Here is a 22,722-nt window from a genome sequence, read left to right as displayed (position 1 = left end):
ATGGAAAGCCGTCAGTGGTGGTGATGGTGGTGACTGTCGTGATTGTTACTACTCTTATTGTTAATACCTGTCTGTTTCCCCTGTCAAAGGAATCTGGAACCTTCGTCTCATCCTTCTGAAATAAATGCCGTGGGGGAAACAGGATCTTCTCATATATGAATTCAGGATGTCTAGATAATATTTGCTGTGCCAGGAGTGACAGAGTGCTGTAATGGAACCTGTGTTAGTCTTTTGGATCCCGAGTTCAGAGAAGAACTTTGTCTCTCCTCAGATAAGTGTATGCAAATGTAGGCTAGAAAAGTAAGTAGACATAAGTACTTGTTTTCCTAAAAATTCTATTCTAGCTAGGAAGGAACTATCTAGGAAAAAAATTGGTAGGTCAAAAAAAATGAATAAAATAACTACAAACAGTAAGAAATGAAACGAAGACTACAGGTGATAGAAAAAAAAAAACAGTGGAGAATCTGCTTTAAGGAGTGGCCAGCAAAAGCCTCCTTTATGAAGTCACAATTAGGCTGATATTGAAAGGAAGCAGAAAAGAAGCCTTGCCAACAATGGAGGAAAGAACATTTCCAGGGGAAGGAAGGGTGGAGGGATAGGGTCCCGAAACGGCAAAATGAGTGATCTGATTGGTGATGTGAAAGAAGGCCAATGTGGCCGGAACCTAGAGGTGAGTATGGAAGATGAGGTTAGTGGTTAGAGGACTAGAAAAGGGCTAATGATGTGCAGACTTACAACCTGTGGCAAGGAATGTGGGGTCTGCTTAAGTGTGATGACAAACCACTGATGGCTTTCCAAACCAGGACATACTTAGTAATAAATAAAAGAAATGCCTTTGCCTTTACATAAAGAATGGATGAGTAGGAGAACAAGATTTAGGAGGGGAGACAAGTCAAGAGACTGTTGGAGTCATGCAGGTAAGACATTGTGGTGGCTTGGACTAGGGTGTTGGGAGCAGAAATGATTATGCAGTTGTTTTAGTGCATATTGTAGAGGTAGAATGAATCAAGTTGCCCTTCTGGATACCTCGGACGGGGGAGTGAGGGAAAAAGGAGAAATCAAGGATAATCCTTATGTTTGTGGCTATTGGAGTAGGTAGATGATGGGGCTGTTGACAAAACCGGGAAGACTGAGAGTGGGAGCAGTCTTTGGATGGTGGCACATTAGGAGTTCTGTTAGAGATGCCCATTGGAAACCCGAGTGAAGCTAAGTACGCAGTTCAGCAAGGCTGTCTAGAGTTGCAGGTATAAGCGTGAGAGGTATCAGCATAAAGATGGTCAGAGTTATCAGCATGTAGACATGTGCTGAGCCCAAGTAGGAGAAGAGTATAGATGGTGCAAAAAAAGAGGACTCAGAGATCAAGCCTCAAAATAATCAACATTTAGAAATTGGACAGAGAGTGAAGAAACAGCCAAGAAGCCTGAGAGTGACGTGAGACAGGGATGGAACCAGAGATGGAGGTCAGAGAAGTCCAGAGGTGAAGCTGTTTAATGAAAAAGGATGTGTCAACTGTGCTGATACAGCTGAGAGGTTGGAGTAGAAAGATAACTGAGTCTTTTGCCCCATGGTGACATACAGGTCACCTTGAAGTTGATATTGATGACCTTGAAAAAAAAATGTCCTTCTAAAGAGGTGTCAACAGGACCTAAGCTGTAGTAGGTAGAGAGATGGACAGAAGGTGAGAAAGTGGAGAAAAGCATATAGAAAAAGTCTCTCCAGGAGGTTGGTTATGAAGAACAACAACAAAGAAATGGAGTTATTTTTGAAGGAGGCTAATTGGTCAAGGGCACATTTTTTGCAGAAGGGAAATTATAGACCATTAGAGAAATGATGCTGGAGCAAGATTGAAGATCCAAAATATACAGTGAAAAATGTGTGGGGCATGGTTATGGAGAAGGTGTTTGTGATGGAGTTTTTGTTCCCAAAAGCCTCTGTCCCTGTCTTCACTCTTTAGATCTCAGTCTCTTCTGGAGAACAGCGGTGTAGGTCTGGGTTGTTTCCAAGCTTCCTTCTGACTTGAATATCCTACAGATTTATTACTGTTAGTCATGTCCGTGCTATTAAGTCGTGAAGAAGAAGGGAGATGTAACCTGAGGGTGTGTATTCTCATATTAAATGTGGAAAATCTGAAGATGAATCTAAAAGATATTTAAGTCTATTTTCTCCAAGGGAATGTTTTTATGGTTCATTTATGAAGGCATCTGTATTGTTTTATATGAGAAAACCAGTTTCATTGGTTCTGTAGATTACTTACCCTCTTGTAGAAGCTATAACTTTTTAGAAGTTGAGACTGCAACATATTCACATTGCTTTTATTGTTTTAATCTTATTTTCACTGCTTTTGCCAATTAACCATAGCTTCTGATGCAGTAGGGAAAATTTAGTCCGTGAAATTCACTAACAGCAGTAAGTATCGTGAAAACGTACCCATTTCTGACATATGTTAACTACCATATTTTTCACTATCCTGTGGTGCTGGAAGGTTCCTGATGAAATTCTCAGAAAAGAGATTAAAGCAGCCATATTAATAACTGTTACTATGAGTGTTACTGTTATTAATGCTGAAATACCTTTTATGTTACCTTCAATATTTGAGTAGAAATTAGCTAAATTATATTTGTTAACATATTTTTTAAGGAAAATCTCATTGCTAAAAACTTAAGGAAAATATATGTAGTACTTTCCCACTACTGGTAGAATACAAACCTAGAATGTAAACCTAGATTTCTGTTTTACTACACTTTGCTCTCCAAGTGTTAGATTGGTTGTTTCAATATCTTTGGAGCCAGAAGGTGGAAGAGAAGAAGTTGAGTAAAAAACTTGAGAACTCTGTATTGCCTGTTCCCCTCTGGTAGAGTACTGATTTATGCAAGAGCAGGGCATGTCTGTGGTGCCATGTTCTGGGCTTAGAACCAGGAAGGGCTGGACCTGAGAAAGCTGACTGACAGTCTGTTTAAACTGGTATTTCAATACTGATGAGTGTTTTCAGTATATAAATTGTTCCCTTGAATGGTATTTTGCTTTAAAAATAGACTCATTAATGATATTTTGCTAATTTCTCTGACCCTTTTTTTTGTTTAGAAAATGGTTCTCGTGACCTCAGAATCATAAGATTTGTGAAAAGTCATATAACAAAAAATATAAATTGCTGAGCCCAGAACTTGGCATGTAGTGAACACTCTAGCTCAAAGTACACGCTCAAAGGATGCTAATGAGAACGGGATTCGTTGGTTTCGTAGAGTGCAAAACCACTGTGGTTTGTTAATACATGGTGCTATGATAGAATATTAATGTGGAAATAATCTGGAGTGTAAACACTGTGTGGGCCCCTGAAGACACCAGGTCATTGTGGACATTACGATCAATCAACCTTACTTAACTCAGAAAACAGAAATTGGAAGTTAGAGGAGTTTTTCATATAAAATTCTGTTTACTTGTTATATCATAAGATAAAAACAAACCAAACCAAAACCTGTTTTAGTTTCTCTGGACTACTGTTTGATGGTATTTAGTGATACCAGAAATAATTATCTCTGAAGAAAAGTTAATTTAGTCTGCATTTTTGCTGTTACTTACATCTGAAGCAAAATAGTATCTATTAACCTTTAATATTTTTAAATATTAAAAATATCTTAAACATTTTTAACGTTTCGTCTCAGAGTGAACTATATAAATTCCCAAGGACCAATAATTTCCATGATTTTTGATAAGCAAATAATATACTATGTTATAATTTCTAGCATAATCATGGAAAAATTTGTAAAATTAGATTGAGACAAAATATCATGCTTAATTTTTGACTTATCCTGCCAAGAACTCTCTTATTAAAAGAATACCTATTCTATTATTATTTTCAAGTAATGAAAACAAAATCCCATTTTAAGTTGGGTTCTTTCCTATCATTAATATAAGCAAAAACTATTCTTTCTTTCATTAAGATAAGCTGGTTGAAAACTGAAACTATGAACAAACTAGCAGTTCTGGATAGAATAAAATAAAATTATTTTATTCTTTGGTTATATATTTCACTTATCAGAGCTCACTAAAGGATTGCATATGGAAAGCATGTTGGTTTCTAATTGAGAAACACATTTTCTTTTAGACACACTTGCCTTTACAACATAGTGGAAGTTGCTGTGAGTGCCCCTGAGACCTGCTAGTTATAGCTGAGAATAACTCTCCACTGTCTTTGAAATAGATCTGTCCTCTTTCTCATCTCCCATTTTGCGTGACTCGGAAAAGTGGAAGAACATTGGCTAGGTCTCACTTTTCTGGGCATGAGAAACTTACATATGAATAGATGTAATTGCACGTAAGCAGTGTGTTCAGTTGAGCTCACAAACCATGATGACTTTTCATAAACTAATATTTCTACCATAAGGAGTGGTTTCTTTCCATTATTACAGCCACTTACTACATATTTCAACAATAATTATTTTAAGTCCCTTTTCTAAAGCTGTGAGTGAGACGGAGTGGCTCTCCTTGTCATCTCCTTGCTTTTCTGCCTTCCCATTTACTTTGGGGTTCTCATTCCGAGAGGGTCTTTATCTCACCCTATTGCCACCGTGCTGTGCTGTGATGAAATCCAGGCATTCTCTGTATGACAGCAGCTCCTATAGCATGTCTGCAGAACATGAGCCGTGAAAGAGGCCCAAAGGATAATGGAGATGTATGCTCAAAAGTTTGACCTCCTTGGAGTGTCAGAATTCCTTCCATATATTAAAGGATCTCTGAACCTAGCAGTAAAAGAAACCTGTTATTAATCTCTATTTTTCCCAAATTGTCTTACCATGAAGCCCTTACACTTTATGAAATGCCATGTTACTGTTAGAAAAACAGTAATTCTGTCTCTTCTCACTTGGAAGAGGTAACTTAGACCCAAGTTGTATGCTTAATTTTTATCATTTGGTGCATTTTACAAAAAAATGTTAGAAAAGACCTTAGAGGTGATTTGGACTAGGGTTTTGTTACTCTGTGCATTTAATGAATTCAACAAAAGAACCTAGGAAAAGTGAAGTATATTATTGTTATTTTACAGTTCAGGAAACTGAGGCCTAGAGAGGGGATATTACTTGACTAAGCAAACGCAACTTACTTAAGAGTAGTTGAGATTGTGATTCGGATTCCCATCTCCCAGTTCCAAATTTACTGTCAAATCCGCAAGATCAAGTTTCCACTACGAGAGGTGCACACTTAGAGCACTCTGGATGGAACCCACAGCTTTTATAAATGATTTATTTGTAATATTAATTTTTCTGTCTCTGTAAGTCATACATTTTCCCTGTTACTCATGTAGAAAATATAGTACCATATAATGGAACCTGTCAATCTGAATTTTTTGGTACATTTATGCATACAGCATGCTGAATCCCCCCTTTTCACTATTTAATACAGTGTGAAGATTTCCCCATTGCTATGCTTACCTTCCTAGAGCCCCATCCTCGTTTAGCCAATTTCCTATTGTTTCAAAACTTGTGCTATTTTAAACTGTGTTTTACTGCACATTATAAAATATATATATAACTGTTGTTACAAAGGGTATCACTCTTTCTAAGAGTTTTGTTCCGCCTTGCCAGACTGTGCTCTTTAGAGTTTATCAGTCGTATATGAGGGGGTCTTTTTCTTACAAACAAAGCAAAATAACCCTACATTGTCCTGAATTCTGAGATTTTTTTCTTTCGTGTACTATGTCAAATAGTAATTTAATATGCTTTTTATTCCTCTTAGGTTTCTCTATAATATTTCCATTTCTGTTGACAATATTGCATTTTTATGTCTGTAACTTTAATGGCCATTATTATATAAAATAGCTAAAGATTTACTTTTGGGCATTGCATTAAGCTTAAAGATAATATTCAAGAAAAATCGAGAATGAACTCTTTATCACATTTCCCAGTTTATTTCCTCTTCTTTTCATTCTAATTGTTTTTAATTTATTCTCTTGGTTAGGTAAAACATGCCTTTAATTATTATATTTCTCTGCAGAAAGGATAAAATGTTGAATACTTTGAAAGAATTTGCATACAAGAGAATAGCTTTCCACTGCTCTTATCTATTGTCAATTAATTAAGCACATGCTGGGTGTTTAGTTCTTGGGTCATTGTTTGTTTTCTCTCAGAAGAGTGGAGTATGTTTTGTTTCATTGTTTTCTGGTATCTGGTTGAAAGAAAGTCAAATCTGAAGCTGATCTAGTTTAATTCTTTTAAAATTGCCTTCTTTTTGTATACCTGTAGGATTTTTAAATCTTGGAAATAAAAAGTAAGGCCTTGATTTTAATGAGATTTAGGGTTTTATTTTAATAAATTTATTTTTATGTAGCTCTTGAGTCCTATCTTGGAACCTCAAATCTTTCTTTAGCTAAGAAAAATTGTATTGTTATAACAGCGTTTACTCTCTTTCTCAGATTTGTGTGTGTGTGTGTGTGTGCATGTGTGTAAATTTGGTCTTTTGAACATGTCTTCCCTATGTCCCATTCTGTCAACATTTTTATGTCTTAATCATTCTGCACTGAGCTCATTTGAATCCCTTGTTTTCCCCGACATTCGATTTTTCTAATATTTAATCCAGTATCTCTGATTTCACCCATTGTGTGTTCCATCTAACACAGCCATTCTTCCTTTGTGCTCACTTTTGGTATTTTATGGAAACAGTATAATGATGTAGTGAATCTCAAATCATATTATGTTATTACACGATGCAAGTAAATGAGATAAAAGAAAGTAACTCCACTAGGACTTTCCTCCAGCAGTCTCACATGTCATATAGAAGGTCTGTTTCACAGAGGGGCATTTCTTCTGTTCTCTTGGTCGTCCCATCTTTCCTAGAACATCTTCTAGTAGGTTTGCTGGTTTTTCCTGTTTGCCAGCTTGTTTTCCGTGCATGCGTAGCTGATTGCTTTGGAAGGAATCTCCAAGGTGTGTGGTATCGGCTCCAGGGCCTCTCCTTGCAGCCTCTGTGCTGTTGTGGCTGTCTGCCTGGGGGCGGGTTGGGGTGGACTTCAGGAAAGGCATTGTGCTTTCCGTACCTTGTGACTGCCTACGAGTGGAGAGCTCTCTCTTGTGATTTGAACTGGCTATGTTGGCTGCACGCTGGTTTCTGTCTTTCTGTTCAGAGTTGTCATGGAATGTTAGCACATAATTTCACTTACTTCCTACGATTGTTTCGAAATGGGAAGCGGTTGAGGATGTAGGAAGAGAGAGAGAGACCACCTTTTCTTGTAATTTCTAATGCTTCCCCAGTGCCTGATCTAGATACCGGCCCTGATGTCGGTTTGATATTACCTTGACCATCCCCATGAAAAAGCGGGTGCAGTGGCTTTAATTGTTTCCACGTGGCCCTCTCAGCGGGCAACCTTGGCCAATCTGTACGTGATCCTTTACACCCATCTTTGGGAATTGTTCTTTCCTTTCTTTCTAAGGCATAATGTCTGGCTTTTCTAAAAAGGATTCTGCTTTCAAGTTTCAATAATAGAAAGAGGACAGCTGTCTGAGTATGAACATGATGGGAAAATTTGAAAGTATCATACAGTTCTGTTGGCTTATTTGTGACAGGTAGATAATGCATCTCCTGGCCGTTAGGAGGAGAATATTTGTCAGAGCTTCCTGTCTATTGTTTAAAGGCATTGGTGGCATTTCATAATATTTACACAAGGCATGGAAATGCTGCATTATGCATATCTGAAGTCTATAGTGTATCCCTTAAAATGTTGTCATTTAGCTGAATTCCAGGAAAATGTTGCCAGTGTCATTGTTTGAAATGAGATAACCAAATGGCTCATGGATCTCTGCTTCCTCCACACTCCGCCTTCTGTCACAATACAGTAAGTCAGAATATTACTATTTATTGAAGCATATGCTTAATGAAAAATTAATAGCATTGCAATATGATGTAATGGTGCAAGGTGCTGTATTTGGACTAGGATAAGAGATTTACATGTTGCTGCCAATTGGTCGTCACCTTATATCTCACATACCCATAATGAGTGCATATTTAGAAAATGAGAGGGCGTTTTCTGCTAATGTTTGTGATTATTTAGTGATACTGCTGAACCTTTGTGCTTACAGAGAGGATGAGAGGGAGAAGGATGAGAGAGAGGGGCAGAGGGAGAGAGGAGGGAAGAGAAAAAGAGTGAGGGGGAGAGGAAGAGCAGAGAGAAAGGAGAGAGAGTGATTGCTGTGTGGGTGAGCCGCTGTGTATGCTGCATAGGTGCATAATTTTGTAAGTCTGAATTCTCTAGATCATCATTTGGGAACATTTCCAAGTAGTGCAATGCTGTGACTTAGTGAAACTGATTCCGGGTATATGGAAAGTAGTACTTGGCATAAACGTCTTCTCATAGGTATGGCTTGAAACAAAAGCATAATAATAAATAATTTTTATTTATTATTCTTCCTCAAAATCACATATTTAAATCCTTTAATCGACTGGATAAGGCTTCTGTGAATGGTCTAGATAAGGTTGCTTGAAGTTAGGAATCTGAAAGAGTCTTATGAATTTCCTCACTTTTGCATACTGCTACCAGATTAACCTCCCTGTATTGTATCTGGTCAGCTCCCTTATCTGCTGAGATCTTCTGGGTTCCACAGTGTCCACGGGGTACAGGGAGCCACCTCATTCCAGCTTTCGGAGTCTCCCGGGGGCCCACCTGCCTCTCTGACACTATGCTCCAGCTATGCCAGGCCTCTTTCTGTTCTGCGTTCTGGCTCCTTGCTTTCCTTCCCCCACGCTTGTGCGGGATCGCTGTGGAATGTCCCTCTCTTCCACCCTCCTACGTGTAAACATTGTCCGTCTTTCAGCACTCAGCTCACATGTTTTCTCCTCCAAGCACAGTGATCGCTGAGACAAGAGAATTGTCCCTTTCCCCTGGGACCTGCCTGAATCCGTTCTCTCCATCTCTGCCACAGTGAAATGTGGAGCTCTGGCCAAGTATTTGGAGGGCTCTGGGCTCCAATTAGTACATACTGGTTATGCTGTCTTGGTCTTTGGTATGATGACTAGTATCTCCAAGCCTCAGTTTCCTCTTTTGTGAAGTAGAAGTGATAATGTGTATGTTACGGGGTTTGGGAGAATTAAGATGATACCTGAGTCATAAAGAGTTCAGTGCTTGGGCCATCATAGATGTCAAATAAGCACCATCAGTGATTCGTATGGAACATCGTTGTCATTTATTCATGCATAATCTCTTCCTAGCCTGGGACTCTTTGGGGGAAGAACCTGAACCAGGTTTGTCTTTGTATCCTCAAAGGGCTTAGCACAGTCTCTTACCTCACATATGCACCAAATTACATCTTTATCTTTTAACAGTCAGATGATAATGTCATCTCAGCTCAGTTTCTTCCATCACATCTGACCTGAGCCGGACGGAATGGTTTGTGCGTCTTTCTTTGTCATGGTGCGTGGTCTCTAATTCAGCGGTCTTTTTTTTTTTTTTTTGGCAGCTACTTCTGGTCTCCTTCCTGCAGAGACAAGCTGGGCTTCGGAGCCCACTCCTCTCAGTGAGCTTGATAGTTGCAAGGATATTTTCAGTGTGATGAGGGGCATGTCTGGGCTTAAGAAATAAGATGTGTGGACTGTGATTAAGCCTGTGTGTACTCGTTATCAAGCAAATATTCCTTGTGGTAAACTTTTAAGTCTAGAGAGCTGAAATATGTAACGTTTATTCACTTGAGTCCTAGTCAATGTTGGCTCGGTCTAGTTAGCGATGCTTCTCTGCGTGACTCTGGAAACTGTCTCCCATGGCTGGAAATCTACCCTGTAGAATCTTGCCTTCTACGCTGGCCATTCCGAATAGATGATCTTTGTGTTGTGCTGGTGTCTTCAGTTCTTCATACCCTTAAGCCTTGTGGGAGCGGGTTTTTGGAGTCAGACAATCTGGACTATAGTCTGGATATTACCACTGATTCTGTGTGACTTGTCAATGTTGTTGACTCTTTCTGAGTCACAGTTTCCTTCTCTGGGGAAATGATGTTAGTGTTGTTTACCTCTAGGACTATTGTAAGGAATGAAAGACACAAAAGGTGTTCTGTGCTAGAACAGTGTGTGCCGCAGAGAAAGGATGCAATGAATATTAATTCTTTTTTCCATGCCTCCCCCCCCTTTCTCACACCTACACTGTCATGAGAAATAAGCCTAGTCAAAAAGCATAAATCTCAAATAGTGCTACCCGTTTTCTTTTAAACATCTCCACTTTAAAAAGAACCCATAGCATGGCAATCTGTTTTTAAGGAGAAACACATTTTCAGATTTCAAGGATATTTACTACTATAGTGACTATTGACAGTCAAAAGGTTTCATTTATGTGAAGGATAAAACTTGTACCTTTCTTTAGAAAATGTATTTTTGAAACCTCAAGGCTCAACTAACAAGTTTCTTTTCTAAAAGTGACAGAGTTTGAGGAAAATGTTGAAATACAAATAGAACAATTTCCAAAACTCATACCAAAACTATTGAAAGAAATGCATCAATGTTTCCTACTATGTGATTTTAAATAATTGGGACAGTCTCAACTATTAGTAGTAGTTCTTTTGAAAATCAAAAGTTGTATTTTAAGTAGCAATAATATGTGAGCATGACCTTCTTAAGAGTAAAATTGCTGTCTTTATTGTGATAACATATTTTATCATATATGTATTATATGTTTATATGCATTTTAAAACACCTAAGATTCAATCTTCTGAGCACTACTAATTCTGAATCAGATTTTTCTGGGATTGTTCCACTGTGATGAATAATTATGAACAAATTCATGCTTAGGTTTTCTAAAATCTCTGGAAAAAAGTGTGTTTTTCTTTTTTTAAATTGGACACTTCCTTGGCCCAATGGGTAGTTAAAATTAATACCACATACTTAGGATAATTCTATCATATTTTATTAAGTTGAAATGAAAATTTATTGTTTGAGAAACAGTTTTCCCTTGGAAAGGTCAGGGCATCTTATAAAAATGTTCAAGTTTGTAATGAGACTACTTAGACCTCTTACGTTTTTCTCTTTGGGAGTCATAACACAATCTGAAGAAGTGAGTTCTTCATTACCAAATAGACTCATATATGCTCATATAAAATAAATTTCATTTATGCCTTTAACAACTAGCAGACAAGAATAAAATTGAATAAAACTATGGTTGTGCATGAAAGTATTGGTGATAACTTTAATAAATGATGCTTCATCCATGTCTTGAATCTACTTATATTGCTAATTTATTATGTGTAGATAACACAGAGATGTATGTGAGTCCAATTTAGCGGGGCGCTGGATACGTGGAGATTACAAATTGAATACAGTGATTCTTGCTTCAGTCAGGCATAGTTAGGTGGATATCTTATCTCATGATCTTTGCTTGACAGTTTTAACTTCTTTGCTGATGTCTATTCTAAACATATTTTTGTTGGAACATAATCACGCCTAATCCAGTGGTGAGACTGTATCCAAATTTATCAGCTTAAAAATTGTTTGGAAAGATGCTAGATGAAAAGAAATTAAAATTTCTCTCTGTTAGTTTTAATGCATTAAGTTTGTTTTTCTATGTGTTTTAAAAATTATTTATAATAACCCATTGGAACTTAGTTTACCTATACTTTTAAAATACACATACTTCTATTAATCAATCAGTTGTATGCGGCAGAGAAAAGTTTTCATAAATATTTGTGCATTTGCGCTTGCCCTAAATCTTATGAAATAGTCATTCCTATGCCATTTGGACAGAAAACAACTGTGACATTCAGGAAAGTTAAGTGACATACAAAGTGCATATATACAGCTTCCGTTTTTTCCCTCTAGGCTACAGAATGTCCTCGAAGAGAAGTTAAGTCATAGAGGGAAATGATCAGGTTTGTAGTTTAGACAGATTCCTCTGGGAGAGATGTGAATGGTGGACTCATGGGATCCAGGATTGGAAGCGGAGACCTTTGTCATCCTTGGCTTCCACCGTTCTGTCTTTGCTCACATCCCGTGCACCTGCAAAACCATTAGCTGTAATTTCGGCACCTGTCAAGAAGCCAACTGCTTGCCAGGACTGCTGCTTGTGCTGCCTGGGTCTAGTCAAACTCTCACCTCAAGCTTTCCCTTCTGCTTGAAATAGCCTGGGTGGGGACCCACATGAGCAATGCCCTCACTTCCTCAAATCTCTAATGAAGTGTCATCTTCTCAGTGAGAAGTAAGCACACTATTTTAATTGTGGCTCATTGCCTCCCCTGCTTCTGATTTTCCTTATGCTGATTTCCTTTTTCTTTATTCTGTAGTACTAGCCACCTTCTAACAAACTATGCAGTTTACTTAGTTATTTTGTGTATTGTTTAGTGTCTGCCTCCCCCTATGACAATGTGAATTTTATGAGGATGGGAACCTTTACCTGTTTGGCTCTCTCATGTATTCCAAACACCTAAAACAGTAAGTGGCATAAAGTATATTCTCAACAAGTATTTGCTTAATGAATAAATGAACTGAAAGTTGAGAGAAGCCTGTAAGATAACTAGACATGTATTGTTTGGAGAACTGTGTGAAAATGTAGGATGGCTTTTAAAATCTGAAGCTTGAATTAGTGCTTTCATCCATTTTTTAGTAATCCTAAGAGGGAGGGGAACGTCTAATAATCCATAAAAAGTCATATGCTCCAGCTCAGGCAATGTGGGCCGCTGAGATTTTCAGTTCAGGTAGAATCCTTCCCTGTATACTTTACTATGTTTATTTTCTTTGATGTCAAAGGCAGAGGTCAGTTCAGAAACTGTGGCTTCCTTATCAATTCATATTGATGTTAACATCTCTGTGGTTGATAATGGGCATGAAGAGTCGTAAATGCAAATAGGAAAAGAGACGATTAATTTATCAGAGGAAATATTATAAAATACCATCGAAATAAATAAAAGAAAGCCATTAAATGATTAATATTTGCAACCTGAAAGCCTCTTCAGTAGGTTCCTTCTTATAATTATTCTAGAGTAAAAGATGAATAGCATAGGAACTAGTGTTAGAATAATTTATTCAGCAAAATCTCCAAAAATGAATATATTAACTTACAAATTTTACATCTGTAGCAAGCACTAAGAGCTGAGTATATTTGGTTAATAAGCAACTTGAAAGAAAATCTCGAATTAATGCAATTCATTGCAATATGATAATTTCTGTTGCAAAATTACTCAAATTGATTCTTGTTCTTAAGTGGTCTTCCAAGAACATAGCTGCTATTCTGTCCTTTTCGTCTTTTAAAATAATTTCATTCAGTTCGTGAATTTGTTTAGATTTTTAATGTAATATCCTAACAATGTTACATAGAGATTCTAAACTAAAACTAAACAAACATTGTCCTGTTTCTTTTTCTTTCTGCTCTGAGTCAAAAACAATCTCCGTGAATAAATTCCAATTATAATGAAGATAAAGATCATGTTCTACAACGTTTTTTTGTTGCTGTTTGAAAAAAGCTTCCTGTACTGTCATTCAGACTCATACATTTAAAAAAGGAATGGATAAAAGAGAAAAGCAAAAGAAAAGAGAAAAAGAAAGAAGAAAAGGAAAAGAAAAGACGGGGAATGGAGAGAGAGGGAAAGAGAGGGCAGAAAAAGATAAAGGAACTTGTATGTTATTCCCCAAGTGCCCTGTTTTCCACCCATAATAAAGCTAGCAAATTTTTAGGCTGACTTTCTAAACTCAGAAAAACAAAATGATCTCTTCTTGTATTGATTTTTCTTTTCTGATTTCAAAAAAATCCTGCTACCTGAATTGAAAGACTAAGAGGAAAAGGCACTTCCAGTTCCTAAAATGTCAAGTTGACCAGCTGTTTCATATTGTAATATCTGTATTCATAGAAATACATGCACATGTTCTTGGGTTATGTGTGGGTTTGGGACCTAATAAAATTCCTCCCTCTGGGTTTAGGAGGGGATTATGACAACAGCATTGTGATGCATTTAGTAACTTCAGGCAATCATTTTCCTTTATTGGAGCCCTTTAAACAACCTTTTTTTTTTTTTAATTAAATTGCACAAATACGTGTAATGTAATGTTTGCAAACTTGAAAATCTCTTTTTTGGACAAAGTCACTCATCTTGCAATCGTGGCCACCTATACTTTCCTCTCACTGTATCACTTGTCCGTTACTATATTAAATAAGGAGAACTGTGACTAACAAAACTCCAGATCACGTCTACAGTTGCTAAATACGTTTTTGTCTTTGTGTCTGTAAACAGTGACCCTGGGGACCTCATTACCTCAGGCCTGGCGCACCTCGGGTTTCTCTAAAAAGCGGAATCACCTTGTCTTTGGGCCTTCAGAGGCTTTCCATCCCTGTTCAATATTTGTCTCACCTTTTAATTCCCGTCCTATCCAACTTTAATGAATCCTACTATTTTGTATCCAAATCTATGAAGGCTGGGCAAACTAAATGGAGCATAAAAATATAACTATTTTATTTATTTAAATGAGAGGACAACTGTAATTCAGTGCCCGTGCAGTTTTTTGTAGTAACTGTGTGCTCTTTTGCATTGGGTAAAACGTGTCACTCATGCTTCTTTTAATGGAAACGCGGGTTGCATCTCGGGCTGGTGGTCAGACTTTGGGGCTCTCTGCATCTTCAGTTCATGCCACTAGAGTGTGCCTCTTGAAGACATGTTCCTCCCCTGCGCCCTAGATTAGAATGAAAGGGACTCTCTCTTGGCTGTGCCACGGTGGTCCACAAAGGCACCCTGCTGAGGAGAAGGTCATGATTCCAGGTATTTGTATATCTCTGCTACGTATCCAAGGGATTGATCACTTAAAATACACAGTTGTGCATAGAGAGTCAGATTTGGGACATTTGGAAAGTGATAACAGCAAAACCCAGGTTGAGAGCTAAGATTTTTGAAGTAAGAAACAAATCTATGACATGGAATCTTGATGGCAGGAGAAACCTCCCAAGTCACATGACCCAACAGGTCAGTTGTGGAAATCATGCCACGAACCAAATTACCTGAGTAGTTGTTCTTATTTGTAACATTTTTAAAAATAGAAACACATCCATTGCCTCAGAGCTTGGCTCTTCATCACCACAGACCCTCAAGAGGCATTTGGGGTCATTTAAACCTATGTTTCAAACCTGAGCTACTCCATTGCATGTGACCATCACTGGAGCTAAGAAACCAGTCATTTTCCTTAGAAATAAACTCTATTCAACTATTTCCATTTTTGCTGCGTTTGGTCTGCACATTGAAATGCCAATCTTACCCTCCGTAAAATGTCAAACGCTTAAATGGGCAGAGTAGACATAGAATACACTAGTTGTTCACGTCTTAAACCCTTTACATTCCTCCCAGATTGGAACAGAAGAGAGAGCACTATTCGGTGCAGAGGAAATCTTACCTAGTTAAGGAGCTATTTAGAATTATCTGGGGGTGAAGACCGATGTTGAGTATAGTTATGTCTGTTCTTACTTTCTAAATGATGTATGATGCAGTTAGTGTTTAAATTGGTGCGTGTGACAAACATGCCATCCTACTTTATCCCAGGCTGACTAGAATCATCATATATCCCCTTCTCTTTCATTTCAAATCCAGACTGAAGGGTCTGTCTTGTTTTTTCAGTAAATTTGGCGAATGGAGACCTGCAATATTCTGAGTATGTGCTAGACACTTTCTCCAGTTTTAAACTCTTCATTTTATAAATTAGAAAACAGAAGCCCAGAGAATAAAGAACTTGGCATGCTTATGAAATATTAAGAGGTAAATTCAAACCCAAATCTTTTTTTTATGAATATATATATATATATATATATATTTTTTTTTTTTTTTAATGGAGGTACTGGGGATTGAACCCAGGACCTCGTGCGTGCTAAGCATGTGCTCTACCACTGAGCTATACTCTCCCCTCCAAACCCAAATCTTTAGGGTTTTTCCCACCCGTCTACACTGACGCATTTTCACGTGGATTGAATGTTATTGGGGCCATTAGTGTACAACAGTGAAAAGAGCACCATTCTGAAAGTCAGAAAACCTGGGTCCAATCCAAACGCCAGCAGGTTTCAACTATGAGAATTTCGACAGTTTCTCTTAACTGAAGGTCCCAGGTGCACTTTCCCAGTCACATCTTTCCTCCCAAAGCTCAGAAGAAGCTATTGATATCTTGAATTTCATATCTGTCATTACCTTGCTTTGCTTACAGGTGTCCCTAAGCAATACGATGACTGTATTGTGTTTGAAGGCTTCATTCTATACTGTTACCAACAATGATATAAGAACTCTGACACTCAGTGTGTTCCCCTTATGTCTTTATCAACTCAATTAAGACAGCTTTACTCCAGGGACTCCAGGGACCACATAGTTACCATGATGTTTTAAGTCCTGCTTTATGCATTTTGGAAAATAGACTTGATTTTTGGAAGAGCTCATATACATCCTACATGTCAGGTATGGATGGTTTTTGGATATTCTGGTAGTTATTAAAGTTCTCCGCTCTCAGAGGTAGGCAGTACAGTGCAGGAGTTAAGCAGGAATTGAGAAAACTTCTTGGGTATGTTGTTTAATATTTACAAACTCTAGTTTCCTTATTTAATTAGTGGTGATGATTATCTTTAAAATTCTATTTTTTTTTTGGTGTGAGGATTCAGTGAAATATGGAATGTTTATAGTAAGTGGTAACCCATACTATTATACAACTATTAATATACACCTTCTAAATTTTCCCATTCTGATCCCAGAAACATGGGGATGAACATACATGCCAACTTTATTCATTACATTTCTATTGAATAGTTGAAGGTTTGTAGGCTTGTACACGCATAGCCTGATAATTTCAATCTTTTTTATGCTCTAAATAATTTGAAAGGATATATGGTGTTGACTTCACTGAATCACATCGAAACATTCCAGAAATGGCTCTTTTGTACAAATCCTTGCTTTTCTTCTCTTCTTTTCCCTGACCACATATACAAGAAAACAGTTGGAATACATTTTGTTTCAGCTTCTTTGTCTCTCCCAAGGCTGAATGGCAAGTGCATTTTTTGTTCATTCTTCAAAAATGTTGAGTGCTTAGTAAGTGCCAGACATTATGAATGTATGCTTGGGAGAGGAGGAAAGCAATGGTATTATATAATTTACATTTTTAAAAGATCACTTTGGTTGCTTTGTGGAAAATGATGAGTGTGTGGTTGGGAGTGCTGATATGTGGAGACATATGAAACAGTGAGTGACCAGCTAGAAGGGAATCATTATAGTCCAAGAAAGAAACTTGAGATGTAGTTTGAAATGAGAAGAGACAGTTTATGCCGGTGAACTGAATTTGTAGAAGAGAGAGGGAAAGAAAAGGAAACTGTGGTTTCTGACAAGAGTATCTGGGTAGGTGGTCTTGTAATTAGTCAGAAACACTGGAAGATCAGTGGGTTTATGGATAAAATTATGAATTTGGAAATATATTTGAGTCTCATATAAGGTATACAAGTTGAAATGCCAAATAGGCAACCGAATGGATGAGCCTTGATCATAAAGAATTCTGGAAGAGATAAACACTGGGAACTCTATACATGATATTTAACTTAGTTTTGACAGCGTCTAGGATAGATAGATTGGAAGGAGGATAGGTTCCAGGATGGGGCCCTGATAATTATCTGCTACGGTGAAGTAAAGGAGGGCGAGGTAGGAAAAAGTGATTGAGACTTACACAATGAAGTTTTGAGAAAACCAGGAAACTTCTGTGTCAGAAGCCAAAAGATCAGTGTATTTTAAGAGTGACAGAATGGCCAGTTGTATGGATGGCTATTATTAGAGGTTGAGAAAGGTGATTGGAATGTGTCCATTGGATTTGACAACATGAGGGATTGCTGGTGACCATCCCAAGAGAAGATCTATGGAGTGGCTGGGGTAGAGGCCAGGTGTGAGTGATCTGAGTTGCTTAACAGAAAGTGAAAAAGTGGAGAGAGTGTTTGTTGACATCTTTTTAGAGAAGTTTGGTTGAGAGGGCAGCAAAGAAAAATGGCGGTTGATGGAGGGCATATGCAGTAAAGGAAGGTTTTGTTTTGCCTTGAAAAAGTGATATCCTAGAGCAGTATCTATCAAACTGAAGTTTGTGAACCATGTGTAGTCTTAAAATAATTTTGGTGGGTTTTGATCATCATTTTAAAAAATAACTAAAATAAAACAAAAAAATCAGGGTACATCTCATGTGGTAAAGGTAAGAATTTTATTTTTATGTCATATATTATTATGAAATATTTACATATAGTTAAATATTTTCCCACATGTATAGGTGTATATTGGATCATAATATAACATACATTTCCTCATATGGATCATAGTTTAAAAACTTTGAAAGCTACCATACTAGGGAGTATTTGCATGGTGACAGGGATAAGCTAGTAGAGAGAAAGAGACTGATGATATAGGAGACAGGGCAAACCAAAGGAGTAGGAGTGATGAACTCTTCACTTAATTCTTTATCTTTTTTCTCTCGTATCTCTCATCCACTTACGACTTCCAGCAGTAGTCATCATTAACCTAACCAGTAATGAGCAAATCCCATATTTTTTCAGGTTTGTATGGTGGAGTTTAAAGAGCTATTCTTTTGTCAACAGTAAAGATTTGTCATAGGCACTGTGTTATAGACTTGTTCCCCCCCAATTCATATGTTGAGATTCTATAGCTCCCAATACTTCAGAGTGTGACTGCCTTTGGAGGTAGGATTTCTACAGAGGTAATTCAGTTGGAATTAGGTCATTGAGGTGGGCCCTAATCCAATATGACTGATGTCCTTAAAAGATGACAAAGTTTGGACTCAGACGCAGAAAGAAGACCACTGAGAAAATAGATTTTTGTGATTTATGCCTCCCAGTGTTTTGTTATGGTGGCCCTAGCCGACTGGAGTGATGCCTGTCATCTGCTTTGGTCTCCTCTGGCCATTACGACACTCTTAGGTGGGAAAAAGCAGGATCATGGATGTCTGTGATAGATGAGAACTGAGATGTAAAGATAAGACATGACTCACCAAGGCTGGGGATGCAAATATCTAATAAGTAGAAAATGAAGTTTTATAAATCCTTGCCCGGAGATTTTTCCAATGCGAAAGGCTTTTTGGTCATCCTATGCCTACAGCGGTAGATACGAATTTATGCTGGTCCGTTTATTAGGACCAGAAGCCACACGTCTCTGCAAATATAAATTCTGGTATTTTATGAAATAAGATTAAACATTTAAAAACTTCAGAAATCCCAGAGATTACATATATTAACATTTAAAAATCATCACTGTAAAGTAGTCTGTGAAATTACACAGCTCAACAGACATTTTTATGTTTAGCTTCTCAGTGAGACATGATAAAACTGGACCAATGCATGGCAAAGAAGACAGTTGATTTTTTAAAAAAAATTTCTTTATAACCTATTATAGTTCTCAGAACAACTACTAGGGAATATCTCAATAATATTATAATCGTTTGTTCCTTTGGTTTCATGATAAAAACACCACAAGTGAGTGACCCCAGTAAAGCTACTTTTCATCTTTCTACAATGCTTTTAGGGTCCTTTTTTAAAGCTGCATGTTTGACTTGACTTTTAAATTTCTTAATGTGAGGTCCTATAATAAGCAAATGCTTTGAAAGACATTTTAGGGTCTGCAGTGTACTTAGCATGTTGTGTTCATTCATTCATTCGTTTGTTTTTTTTATAAACATTTATCAAGAGAGCATTGTTACTCTTACACTGGTGAGTAAGACATGATCTCAAAAAATTCACAAGTTATTGAAGAGGAAGTGTGAGTGTGTGCGAGAATCGTGCGTCATTGTAATGAATGTCCTTCTGTATGTCACCTTATGGAAATATATTAGAGTTTTTCTAGAGTAGCAACCTGAAGATCAAATTACTGGGTTGTAAATTTTGTCTGTCTTCAACTGTGAAATGTTAAATAGAGCTTCAGTTTACTCTCCTCTATTATGTATTTGATCCTGTTTCCCCATATTTTAAAATCAGTCAGATTGATTTTTGACAATCTAATAAGCATAAAATGATAGCTGATTATTGTAATTAGTGATTCCCTGATTATTACTGATTGACTATGTTTTATATGGTTAGAAGTATAGCATGTGTTTTGTGTGTTTATGGGTTTTTATAAGTTTCTTCTTCCTTCAGTTGCCTGTTCATATAATTTGCCTATTTTTCATTTGTTTGTCTTCTTTTCTTACAAGTCAGTTTTTACATTTTGTTTTAGTTCATTGTATAATGTTCCTTTTTGTATGGATTGATTTATTTTCTTCCCACCTGTAACTTTCTTTTCACTTTGCTTGTGGTAAGTTTTACCTTATAAAAATTTTCAGTGTTAATGTGTTCAAATATGTTAATTTTATCTTGCTTGTCTTTCTTTGTGTGTCCCTTTCTTGATTTCAGCAATGTATTCTCTGTTATAGTCTGAATATTTATGTGTTTGTTGATCTGATCTAAGTTATTAATCCATCAGAAATTCATCTTGTTTGTTTGCTTGGAGAGAAGTAGAGATCTGAATGTTTCCTCTCCACCTGGAGAGCCAGTTCTTCCTGCACTTTGCTCAAAAGTGTCTTTTGCTCACAGAGTTGTAGCTTGTTCAATCAGAGGCTCTCATAGATACATGAAGTTTATTTTAAAACCACTAATTCTGTTACCTTCTATGCCTTCAACTATACACATTGTTTAATCTCTTCAGTTTTAGAGTGAAGTCTGATAGCAGTTAAGCTAAGTCCTCTCTTCTTCTTCAAAATTGCCTTGACAGATACTGATCTGTAATTCATCCACATTTATTTTTGCATAAAGTTGCCACATTCTGTCAAGAACACTATGATTTTGATTGAAATTGCTTTGATTTTATAGATTAATGTATAAGAGTTGCCTTTAGGCCCTTCGGGTCTATGAACATAATACATATCTCATTTATGTATGTTTTCTGATATTCAATATGGTTTTAGTATTTTATTCTAAATTCTCATCTGTTTATTAGATTTAGTCATATCTCTGTTATTATTTATCCTTGTATAAATGTGATTATTCCAAAATCAGATTTTCTAATAATTTGTTGCTGATATAAAAGAATACGATTTTTTACATATTGATTTTATATCTAGTAATTTTGCTGAATAATCTTATTAATTATACTGATTTATTTATTGGTTTTCTTGCATATTTTTATATCTGTGGATAAATCATATTTTTCCTTTATTCTTTTAATCCTTGACTTTTAAAATATTTTTGTATTATTTTACTCTGGTAAACATTTTTAATAGAATGAAAAATAGGTACAGTGCAAGCAGGATGGCAACCTCGTGGGCCTATTCACACAGAAGAAAGTCAGCTTAGATGCTCAGCTTCTCACCTCTAGTCATCTTGAACGATGATTGATATTTACAATTGAAACCTTACAGCTGTTGAGTTCTAAGCATTTTCCTAATAAGTTGTAAAAGAAATATGACATTGACTCTGGCTTTCCTTCTTTCTTTCTCTCTCAATTAGAGGCACTCTACTGTTTGCCCATATCCTGTAATTCCTTATTTGATTTGAGAGATATTTATTGCTTGTTCACCATTTGCGGTTCTGGGGGATTCCAGGGTGAAGAAGGCTAACACTGTTGCTGTCCTCATGAGGCTTCTGAATTAGCAAGAGAGGCAGGCATTGCACAGACAGTTACACAGCGGTGATTTCCTTATAATTTAGTGGCTGCTCTGAAGCATACGTTTCAGCATGTTGTCAGAACACTCTAAGAGACCAGGCAGGGATGCTGCTAATATGTATGTTAGGTGAAAAAGACATTTGAATTGGATCCAGATGCAGAGTGTGATTAGACAGATAAATGTGAGACCCTGAGTATGCAAAGTACTCCAAAGAGAAGTTCTAAAAAGAGTTCAATGGAAAGTTATTTAGTATGAATGTTAGACAGCCACACCAAATACAAAAACATAAAATAGTTTTATTGGATACACTAGCATGATCAAGAAAATTCCAAGGCAATATTGGCTGCAGGCATTTTGGCAAGCCTGGGTTGATTTTTTTTTTTAATTGAAGTATAGTTGATTTACAATACTATGTTAGTTTCAGATGTGCAATAAAGTGATTCAGTATTTTCATAGATTATAGTCTATTTTAAGTTATTCTAAAATAATGACAATATTTCTCTGTGCTGTACAATTTATCCTTGTAGCTTATTGTTTCAATATAGTCTTTCAACCAGTTTTCAATGCAAGGCATATGCTTTCATAGACCTTGTGTTCTGGAAAAGCAGAGGCCTAGCTGGAGAGCTCTGTTTTGTCAGCCCCATGAAATGAAATCCTGCAGCCTGAATTTCCCTTATTCTGTTTCAAGTGTGAAGTTGATTTTAAAATTTAACTGCAGTTTTGTTAAGATGTGCTACCACTCCCAGCTAATTACATAGATGTATCAAATACACATTTTCTTTAAAAGCAGTATTACTGTTTTGCCTTTATCCACCAATGATACTTGAATAGAAGGTGGTAATAAAATGTTAATATATATTTAGTCATATGGCAAAAAGTCGTATAGAAACTTCTGAGGTGTAACATGAGAGGTATTATTGCTTCTGTAAGCGTAAGTAAACTCAGAATGACAAGCCTGCACAAGCTAGGGTTCTTGCTTTGTATCCCGCCACTGAGGTAGAAGACTAGGTTCTACCCTCCTCTTATTTCCCCTCCAAATCGGGTGCAGGATTTTAAGGTCCTTAGGGACTTCAAGAAGTCCAACATTTTACCAAGCACATGTATTTGGTGTGTGAACAGAGAGAGGCTCAGTGCTCTGCAAAG

General features: G+C 36.9%; 1 protein-coding gene and 2 long non-coding RNA genes across 15 annotated transcripts in view; all 3 read left to right on the top strand.

Moving 5' to 3' along the window:
- The window catches only part of NRG3 (neuregulin 3), a 940,531-nt gene that overhangs the window by 99,183 nt on the left and 818,626 nt on the right, over positions 1-22,722 (top strand). The window lies entirely within an intron of this gene.
- LOC140699296 (uncharacterized) lies at positions 582-13,622 on the top strand. Its single transcript, XR_012077344.1, has 4 exons — positions 582-670; positions 11,776-11,825; positions 12,295-12,384; positions 13,325-13,622. It is a non-coding gene; the product is annotated as an uncharacterized lncRNA (long non-coding RNA).
- LOC140699295 (uncharacterized) overlaps positions 14,480-22,722 on the top strand; it is a 61,096-nt gene continuing 52,853 nt past the window's right edge. Inside the window, exons 1-2 of the long non-coding RNA XR_012077343.1 lie at positions 14,480-14,699; positions 15,546-15,683. This is a non-coding gene — a long non-coding RNA (uncharacterized lncRNA). The remainder of the gene's footprint in view (positions 14,700-15,545; positions 15,684-22,722) is intronic.

The sequence above is a fragment of the Vicugna pacos genome, chromosome 11 (assembly GCF_048564905.1).
Source record: "Vicugna pacos chromosome 11, VicPac4, whole genome shotgun sequence".
Lineage (NCBI taxonomy): Eukaryota > Metazoa > Chordata > Mammalia > Artiodactyla > Camelidae > Vicugna > Vicugna pacos.
Note: the sequence above shows the minus strand (reverse complement) of the source record. Positions and strands in the feature narration are given on the sequence as shown.